A 9,521-nucleotide genomic window follows, 5' to 3' on the forward strand; every position below is an offset into this window, starting at 1 on the left:
GAGAAACTGGTGCAAGACCTTTTTGAATTGTATTATATAATGTTATATTAATTTGCATCTTCTCCTTCTCTCAGAAAGTAAATCCCATCTCGTTTTATAATACAATGAACGGGAAGATGCATATCCTGGAAGACCAGTAACTATGCAAGCTGCTTCAAGTTGGAGTTTTTCTAATCTATTAGCTTGTTCAATTAAACATCCATCCCATACCTCGCATGCGTACTTAAAATGTATACAGTATATATTTTTGCTAATGTAGGAACTTTAATTTCCGAATGCTCCAATCCTTGCAGACGTCTTTTGACAATGTTTTCAATGTGAAGATGCCAACTCCCGTTAGACTGACTGACTGAGTTTGGTTTTACGCCGCTTTAAGCAATATTCCAGCAACATCACGGCGGGGGACACCAGAAATGGGCTTCACACATTGTACCCATGTGGGGATTCGAACCCGGGTCTTCGGCGTGACAAGCCAACGCTTTAACCATTAGGCTACCCCACCGCCCCACTCCCGTTAGACGAGAAGGTTAACCCAAAATGTTTATGAAAATCAACTGTTTTTATACTGCAGCAAGTAAAATTCAAATTTCGGCCATCTTTCAAAAGAAAACACATTGCTTCAGTCTTTTCTTGTGTTTTTATTTGGACTATTCCATTATAATGTGTAGGTAACAGGTAGTAGCTAATCTGTTCATTAAACCGTAAATGTTGTTTTTAGGTGTATGCGAACTGCCTGTCTGCGAAGTTGGAGGATACTCCACATCTCGATTTTGGGATCGTTTCCAGCATACCAATTCAGCCCAATATCGCTCGAGAAGCGGCCGTCCAAGAGGGCCGCATGCCAATTAGTTGAATTTCTAATTAAAGTAGTAAAATGCAGTCGACGAACGAGCATTGTGATCATAGCTTTTAACTAGACGTTGGAACATACTCAAAAAGACGCAAGGAGTGTTGGGGCTCTCTTTATTTACATTTTGTATATAGGCCAAAATTTGACAACCAGCGAGTAAGTGTTGGGTCGTGTGACTCTCTTTATTTACCACCCAAGCCCAGGTCTGCTACATCCGGGTTGCTCAGTTGCGTCACCGTCTTGCCACAGCCGTGGATACTGCACAACGCATCCCTGGTTTGAAAAGAATTTTCGACAAAACTGTCAGGAATCGATTGCGTGAAGTGGGGATTGGACCAAGAAGACCAGTTGTCGCCCCTGTTTTGAGAGACTTCCATCGGCGCAATCACTTGCGGTGGTGTCGTAGAGTCCAGAACTGGAGCCTTAGAAACTGGAGTCTAGTTCACTGATAAATCACGATTTCCTCTCACCGGTAAGATGGAAGACAGCGTGTTTACCGTCAGAAAATGAACGTTTTGCCCCTAATTGAATTCTACAGGCCGACAGATTCGATGGGGAAGGTGTCACGGTGTGGGATGATATTTACAACACACAAAGATCTGATTCAATGGAAGTTCAGGGGAATTCGACAGCAAATCGGTACATCAACGAAGTCCTTCCTCGTCAAACGCTTCCGATTATGGACCGACAGAGGGAGTTGTTCAAGCATGACAACGCTACTTCACATACAGCTCGCGTCACTATTCGCTACCTTGTCAATTCAAACGTCAAAGTCTTGCAGTGGCCTTCTCTATTCTTATTATTACCACCAGATCTAAAACCGATAGAACATCTATAAGATGAACTCGGTGGTCGTGTACATCAACGTCAAAAACGCCTCACACACTTCCACAACCAAGTCCATTGCAAAGCAGGAAGAGTGGGGAAGAGCTCCACAAGAACGACTTCGTCGACTTATCCAATCTGTGCCGACACGGTGCCGAGCAGTAATGGTACTGACTTTGACGCCATCTTGTGGATTCAAGTAAACAGAAACATAACAATAAAGTTTGCTGTTGTGTTGGCGACTCTTTGTCTATAGACGTGTGACTTTTCATCTTTTACCATTGAAAACACATGAAATAATTGCTCTTAAACTAACGCAATAATTTTTTCTGAAAATAGCTTATGCGTTTCATTTTTTTTAAATAGTGTATGTGTCATCGAATCATGTCTGCGTGAAAAGCTTATCATGCAATCAGTCACTGACTGGTTTGACTTGTCCGGTCGTTACATATACTACAAACAAAAAGTATGGGAACACCCTAAAATTTGATGGTCAGATATAAACTTCATCGTGGTGAGGTCGTTTATACTCTTAGGTAAATGCAACTGCAGCCTAGTGCATGTGGAAGACAGACTTCTGGCGACGTTTCTTTTAAAAGAAGCTACAGACAATATTGAAGCCTCCCAACTTCTTCATCATGCCACAGCCCAGACCGTTAAGCGCCCACGACAGAAGCAGGGCCACTGCATGGTTACAGGATGGTGAATCCATAAGAAGTGTACACCGTCTTCAGGTGTCTCCCTGTGTCATTCATACACTGAGGTACAGGTTCCAGGCCACTGGTAAAGTACAGGACAGACCTCGCTCTTGAAGACCCAGAAAGACATCAAGGGCAGATGACCGATATGTTGTGCTCCAAGCCCCTCGGAACCGATTGACAACTGCCAGTGCCCAGTTGCCACAAGCTGCAAGGGAAATCTGTCTTCCACATGTACGAGGCTGTTGTGTTTGGGACTTTGAATCAAACATGGCGCTGGTGTGTTTGTCAGCACCCTTGTTTTTCGCTGTTATTGACAATGTTTGATTTCACTCAAACTCAACGAATATTGAATCAGTTGCTTCACTGCATGTTCCAACATGTCGTTTAAAGGGCCCATTAAGCACACAAAAAGTTGCATTTCCCTTAGAGTATAAATGACCTCACCACGTTTAAGTTTATAGATGACTATCAAATTTTAGAGTGTTCCCGTACTTTTTGTTTGTAGTATATATAGCTGGACACATGAGCAAAAAAATGGTAGAGTATAGATACTATTATCTTGCCTCACACATAAATGTCGCTTTCTGATTGGCTGAGCAGTCTTCTATTATTTCCAATGTACCCCGCTTACAAGCGAGTAACATTTTCTATGTACCCCGCTGGGAATGCCGAACTCATTTGGTACTTCGTAGTAGTAATACTTTATCTCGAACAACATTGAATCACGTATGATGTATGGAAATTACCGATGTTTTTCGAATGCAAATCGACCGAAGGGAGATAACTCTAAATTTGTTTTTCTTGTCTTGTCGTCTGGTACTCCATACTATGAACCGATACCCCTGCTTCAAACAGTTCAAAGTTACCAGTGAGGTGTTCGGTAAGATAAATACGTTTTCCACTGGTCCCTCGGGGCCCATGGGTTGATGTACCCTCGCCCTTCGGGCTCAGGGAACATAAACAAACATCGAGGGTACATCAGCCCATGTCCCCTTCGAGACCAGTGAACAACTTATAATATGTCATCCACGTAACCCAGTTCAGACATACCTTTAGAAATACATATGACACGTACCTGCCTGCCCCTGTATACATATGTGGCTTTGTCGGCGGTATGTGGGTACCCGGTAGACTATTCCACTAAATTCGCGTGGTGTTGGGAATTTGGCTCTTTCTAAAATACACGTGCACACATATACGCACATGGACAAACGCGCGCACAACCATAATAATACACACAGAACGTACGTATTTACGCAAAGACAAGCACGCATACACCGCAAGTACGCACACATACGCTCCCCAACATATACACAGAGACACCCACTGAACAAGACAATCCTGTTCGCCCCAAGACCAACAAGTCTTCCCACTCAGCGATCAATTCCCGATCGATAAAAGGGAAGTATCTAACTTGTGTTGTAGATACCACAAGAAATTACCTATAATTATCAAATATTCATCACATCCTACGATAATATCCCCCTCTGATAGCCGCAGGCCCACCAGGAGTATTTTCTTGATTGACGGCGGAAACGAACACGGAATAAATAGTCGTTGTACACCAGAAGCGTAGATAAAGGAGTTTGATTGATGGAATTAAGAGAAAACTAGCCGAGTTTACGTCCTCCGCGCATCAATAATACATCGTTGTCGCGCTGTCCTAATCTCCCAGGTCTAATTCGTCCGAAAAATCAACGTTTATTTCATATCTGTAATTAAGCTGGGACATTGCGTCGAGAGAATTCCGCTATATCAAGATAGATCACAAGAGTGTGCCATAACTGTAGCTTTACCATTGTCTTCATTATATAGAAATATCACATTTAACATGATATTGCGTCAACAAATGATTGATTTGCTGGGGCATATAGCAGACTTGTCGATGCCTCTACTGAAATTTGATGAATTGCCAGTAAGGAATAGTTGCTGGTCATTGAATCTATTCCTTGATTCCAGCGTTCGTTGAGATTGTCAAGACGTTTATTTTAGTGATTCATCATCACATGGGTGGCTTTTTTCGTAACAGTAATCTGTTGGATATTTATATCCAGCTGCCAACATTGAAATGGATACCTGATCGTTTATAAATAATTATCCAAATGAGAATATTTGATGTAAATGATCCTCTCTGAAAAGAATCAGCTGACGAGGGTCACCGCGTATTAAGGACAGAGCGCCTTGTCTTGTAGTGGGCGCAGCGAAGCGATGGATACAAGCTGATTAATTGGCTGTATCTACCATTGTGGAACTTTGTATGTATCGGAAGTTAATGCTTTATTATTGTATACAATTGGTTAATTTTCAAAGTAAATTGGACATTGATTCAAACATAATTCATTGCCCTGACAGATAGTTCGACTTCACTGTCAACCTTTATGATTAATTCATATTTGTTATACATTATGTATTTGAAATGTCATACGTGGAAAATAATACACACTTGAGTAGGTTTCTACGACAAGGTAATATAACCCAGGAATTATGAATCATTCCGCTTGATTGCTGGCTAGGGGAGAGCTGAGGGGTTGGCGGGGGAGGCCGAATAAACAAAAAGCGGAGGAAAATATTCGGGATGCCATGTAGTCTTTCTCACAGTCTCTAAACCGCATTATTTTCCCTTCCGCCCAGCCCTTTCTGCAAAGCTGGGGACTCTATGAAGCAAATACAGAGTCTCTCAGGTTCTGAATCTCTCATCTGACTGAGGCGCCTTTTCAATTTAAAAGGAATTGTTTGTTTCTATAAAAATTATGTATTCAGAGACAAAGCGATAGTCTTGCTGTCGTTGTACAGAGCAACCTCTGCGCCACTGTCGTAAGTCTGTGAGACTATAGCTAACACTGCTTTGTAAAACGGATCTCACGTTGTTGTCTGAGATTTCTGAGGAAAGCTAGGTTACTGTGATGAAGGTGATGTGAATTTGGATTTAACGTCGTGCTTGAGAATATTTCGCTCCTATGACGACGTGCATACGTGTGTGCGGCTGCTTGTACTAGCCCTGGTTTTATAGTGCTAGCCCACTGAGATACCCTGCTGCAGTGAAGCATGAATACCCCACTCAGACACATTATACTGACTCCGAGCCGACCAGTCCTTGTTGTACCCATTAACGCCGAGCGCCAGGCAGGGACCAACAAGTTACATATTTTAACGTCTTTTGGTATGACGCGGTCGGGGGGATCGAACCCGCGACCTTCCGCTGTCCGGGCGGACGCTCTAACCACTAAACCACGGAGGCGGTCTACTGTGATGAACCCCATACAAACGGCTATCGTCGGATTGTATGTTATTGAATGTCATTAGGTTTTCGGGGGCAGTTTGTACTCTCGCTATAACGAGGCAGGTTGCGTTACAAATGCATTGCAAATACTCGAATGATGGTTGTTTTTAAGATTAAGTTGTCTTTAATAAGTGAGTGAGTAAGTTTAGTTTCACGCCGCTTTTAGAAATATTCCAGCAATATCACGGCGGGGGACACCAGAAATGGGCTTAACACACTGTACCCATGTGGGGAATCGAACCCGGGTCTTTTGCGTGAAGAGCGAACGCTTTAACCACTGGCCTACCCCACCGCCCCCTGTAATAAGTTAGTGGCATGTTTTACAATTACACATGTTTTACAATTTTGCCTTTTATCTTTCAGAATAGTAATTTATTTATTTGTCCTTTCAAGATCAACATGACATAATGATTCATGCCTTTCAAAAATCACAAATCAGATGCATAAAAGACCCGACACGTAACACGGACCGCGATATTTGTCTCTTGTAAAACCATCCGACAGACAAGGTAATATGTTCCAGCACCACTGAAGACAAGGGTCTAGATTTCTTTACGAGAACTAAGATGAACAGACGTGTCCTTACCGCTCCCCTGACATGAATAAGCTAAAAAGAGAGGGGGTAGTTCAAGCCCCCTGGCAGCCACCCCTACCATGTGTTGCATCTCGGCTGTAGTGCTGTAGGCGTCTTGGGTCGCCTCTAGCAGAGCAGAAAGGGAATACTTGACGAATTAGACAAGCAATAGCTGGCCTTCAAAGCAGGCTGTAATTGAGTTAAGCAACCGTATCCCTTTTGTTCATCAATTATTGTATAACATCAAGAACGACTCGCACCAGAAGAACAATTAAGACACTACAAACCAAATATCGAATTTCTGCTTCAAAGTACTTTTGATCTAGAGGATTCCAATTTTTTTAAAGAAGAAACAGAATAATATGATGACGCGAACTGTCAAAATGCTTAGCATTGGAACTTTGTTAAGATTGTATGACGTACTAAGAAATGGTTATCGTTTTTCGACTCCCTGTATGATCTCTTCACACCAAACAGGCAGTCGGGAAGAAAATTCCTTTCATACCTTGAAACTTCGTAGCATCTGCCTTAACAAGAGCTAGAACTCGTTGGGGAGCAGCTCAAAATCGGATTTGTAATAAAAGTATATGAAGCATTAACTTCCGATACATACCCCCACAAAGATAAGAATGAAAATAGTTCCATCCTCAAAGAGCTTTTCAAAACGATGGGTACAGAAACCATATTACCATTTGATAAATTTAATAAAATTTATCTGAACATAGAACAACAAAATTATGGAGCAACATCAATAAGCACCAACCCGCCAAGGATGGGTTGGCTTTGAACTAACTGACTGTCTCTTGCATCTGTTCATCTACGCAAATTTCATTGAAAATAGAATTACTCTTCGTTATCAAAGGGAAATTATGATAATTATAACTGTTACTCATTGTCTTGAAGGGCAAAATCCCTTAAGTTTTGGTGACCATCCACCAACTCCTTGCTCAAGGACTTCAGAGTTTTATCTGATAATATACCTTTGAAGTGTCCTCCTGGCTTGTTCTTTACAGTGGTTTAAGTTATTTAACGTTTTTAATAAAGAAACGTTAAAAACATGTATAGAATATATTATCTACAAACCTGCATGTGCGAAGGAACTGAGTGTAAAAGGCTCACCCTAAAACGCCAACAGATTAAACAAAATGTGTTAATTGAAACATATCATAAGCCTTCATTAAACGTCAACGATGCGACGTATAACCAGTTTGAAACCAGTACGTAAGAATGACTGCGTTGAAGCGCGCCACTTATTTACAACAATCGTGAAACAAGATATATCGCACAACGGTTAATCTTGAACACATACAGAGCTTGGACCTCATTGTTGAATGTTTTTGACAATAAATTAACCATCTTTATTTACAAAAATTAAAAATATTTCAAAGTCAAAATTATTATGGAAAATATACATACATTACAGTCCATTGCCGAATTGAAAGTAAAATTCTTGCATGCACACGAACACGAGAGATAGTTGGTTAGGGACAAAAATATCTTCGCCATGACTCTCCTGAATTCTTATTTCTTTGGAATCCGCTGCCATAGTGATATCTACAGCAAAACTGTTTCCCCTTCATAGTGACCTACGCTAAGAATGGAGCGACTGGTGCTTCGCCTCCTTTTTCCTGGAATTGGTAGTATGACTGTGTGAATTCCGTAGTCCTGGAATTCAAAGTGTCGATCTGTGGTAAGTACCGTAGGTCGGATCAGAATAGCCCAAACACTAATTTTACATTTGGCAAGAGGTGCTGTATTGCCTTGGTTGTGCCAGGGGAATAGGGGATAAGTGTATCGACTCGAATACCCAATATACTCTTGAGAATAATCATGTACAAGCTTAAATGTGACATGTAAATTTGTTGTGCTTATGTTTCGAGTCGCCATGGCAACATATATATTCACAGTGTGGTGAGCAAAGAATAATATCTGACCTAATGTGCTAGTTGAGACAGTGTCCAGTTCATATGAGTCAGTTCTGCTACTCAAAAAAGAAGTTTAGAACCACCTTATATATTATTTCACACTCTGTCTGCCGCGATTAGCAATATCCCAGCAACGTCAACACGGGTGAAGTCAGCAACGTCACTGGTGAAATCAGAAATGGGCATTAGACGCTGCACCAAGGTGTGGAATCGACCAACAAAGTCACTACACCGCCATGTTGGCTTTTGTAAGTACATTGTATGTAAAACGTGCACGCTTAGCAGATCCATGCTGCATGACGTACGCCTATTTTGCAAGACGTACGCGTGCATTTATTTACGTATGTTCATGCTGCTTGCCGTACCCAGTATTGAATGAAAGCCACAAGTGAGGGAATATGGTTTTACGCCACTTTTAGCAATATTCCATCAATATCACGAGTGAGTGAGTGAGTGAGTGAGTGAGTGAGTGAGTGAGCCAGAGAACAAAGGAGCCTCTGCTTTGGGATCAGTTGCTAGTAAAAATCCAGTCGGGTCAGTAAATCTCCAAGTCACTGGCCCGACTGACTAGTGACCTTTATGGGGTCATATTTTAATATATCACTCTCTCCTACTTGTTAAGTTATAATGCACTTTTAAATCATGCAAAATTATGACCTGATAAATGATGGTATTTGAACTTTTTTGTAACATTTTGCTGAGTTTCTACATTCATATTTGGGGTTAGTGAATTATTTAGCGGGCTAGTAATTTTCAGGCATAGCTAGCCCGACTGACAAGTAAAATTTGGAAACTATTTCACTCATTGTTTGGACACGTTCCAGCAATATCCAATTTCTAAATAACTATACATTTCTCTCTCGACTCTGATATTAAAGGAAACACTTCGACACATTAACCTTTTCAATATCAAAACAACGCTCTTTATCAAAAGTCGTTTCAAACGTAAGCCACTTTCTATGTTTTCGCTCTTTGAAATACTTCTTACGATTCTATCTGAAAAGACGGATTCCTTAAGAATGAAAACTTTTTCCTGCGTACTTTCAAACACTATGTAACGTTTCAAAGCTTGATCGACTTGGTATTTGAACATTTAAGAAATTACATTTAAGTACGTGATTAAATTCCGTTACACGTCTCTTTGTTGTGACGCTCGGCGGTCTTTGATATCAAATAAACACTCAAATGATTGAAATAGCAGCTCAAATAACCAGCATCTTAAATCACCCTTCGTGCAAGATACAATAAGAAATCCCGGAGATCTGCCTTCCGTCCGTTGGTCATTCTAACGGGCGTTTTTGACGACAAATGACATAACTGTTTTCACTGTTAAACCCTTTTAGCATGAATCATTGACCTGTTTTGG

The 9,521-nt window shown here is 41.1% G+C and overlaps 1 long non-coding RNA gene across 1 annotated transcript; it reads right to left on the reverse strand.

Annotated features, from left to right (window-relative positions):
* Positions 1 to 1,207: 1,207 nt before the first annotated feature.
* Positions 1,208 to 5,574, reverse strand: LOC124266989. Its single transcript, XR_006895922.1, has 3 exons — positions 5,563 to 5,574; positions 1,566 to 1,569; positions 1,208 to 1,295 (listed from the first exon to the last, which is right to left on the reverse strand). It is a non-coding gene; the product is annotated as an uncharacterized LOC124266989 (long non-coding RNA).
* Between the last annotated feature and the right edge of the window lie 3,947 nt (positions 5,575 to 9,521).

The sequence above is a fragment of the Haliotis rubra genome, unplaced genomic scaffold, assembly GCF_003918875.1.
Source record: "Haliotis rubra isolate DU_JTF1 unplaced genomic scaffold, ASM391887v1 Scf100, whole genome shotgun sequence".
Taxonomy (NCBI): domain Eukaryota; kingdom Metazoa; phylum Mollusca; class Gastropoda; order Lepetellida; family Haliotidae; genus Haliotis; species Haliotis rubra.